Source organism: Chanos chanos, chromosome 5 (genome assembly GCF_902362185.1).
Source record: "Chanos chanos chromosome 5, fChaCha1.1, whole genome shotgun sequence".
Classification (NCBI taxonomy): Eukaryota; Metazoa; Chordata; class Actinopteri; order Gonorynchiformes; family Chanidae; genus Chanos; species Chanos chanos.
The window spans coordinates 45,322,914-45,324,089 of record NC_044499.1 but is presented as its reverse complement, the minus strand read 5'-3'; positions in this window follow the sequence as shown (position 1 = coordinate 45,324,089).

The window sequence follows — 1,176 nt, the reverse complement described above, 5'->3', positions numbered from 1 at the left end:
TTTGGGAAATAGTTTTGTTTTTGTTTTGTTTTTTTGGTTGTTGTTGTTTGTTTATTTGTTTGTTTGTTTGTTTTTTCTGTAATCTGTGGGAGCTCAACAGAGATCAGGACTAATGTTAACTCCCAGGGTGAATTGCTCTCACACAATGGTGTGGCCAGTGCCTTAAATTCTATTGCACATCATTAGCACCGCAGAACAGGGTGGAGAATTTGATCTGCATGTCTAGTCAAGCGTGGAATGTTGCGTGATAAACCACAGTAAAGACAGCAAGGCTACGGCCTCTGACGTAGCCACACCTCTCTGTCAGTTGGGCCTCCAAAACATATTTTTTTCTAGTGATGAATATATCCTGTCCTCATCTAGTTGAATTTTGGGGTTTCTGAAAAACTGTTTATTTTGCTGAACTTTTGAGGAAACCAACATGGTGAAAACTCCCTTGTTTTTTCAGCGATTCAGAAGGATGTACCTCATTAAATTGTTATTTATTTCATGTTGTGTGATGTTGCCTGGTGCATTTAACCAGGAGAGTGAAAGAGCTTTTAAAAAGTCAATACACTGGAGGAAATACACATTTATTGTTAAGATTTCCCATCACTCCTGTTGTCCTGTATCTTATTGGACTGTGATCCATCTATTGGTGAACCTGTAACAGTGGATATTGGAGATTTGATGTATTTATGACATTTATGAATCTCATGATCCGCTACCTGGTGAGTGTAAACATCTTGAATTTTTTTTTTACTTCTTTTTTCTGTTACTTTTCCAATGTTTTTGGCACATGCTTCCATTATGCTGTCATTTTCGCATTCAGCTGTGTTGGACTATTGAAACCTAAACAATAGTTTAACCACTAATCTCCATAGCAGGACTTTTCGGTTGTCGTTCCAAAACATGTTTATTCTTCGGCCTCCTTTGCTTTACCTGAACCGGGCTATGGGAGCTTACCCACTTGTAAAAGAGAGATACTGATATTTCCACTGAGGACTGATTTTATACTGCACTGGCATTAAAATGTTTTTGAAACATGTTGGCCAATCCTGTCAATCATTACTAGAGTCTTTATGGACAGGAAATCTTTTATAGCTCATCATGAAGAAGTGAATCATTGCCCTCACATGTACCCTCGCAAGAACTTTTTGTCTTTTCATCACGCACAGAGAAGACAACTATAATGCA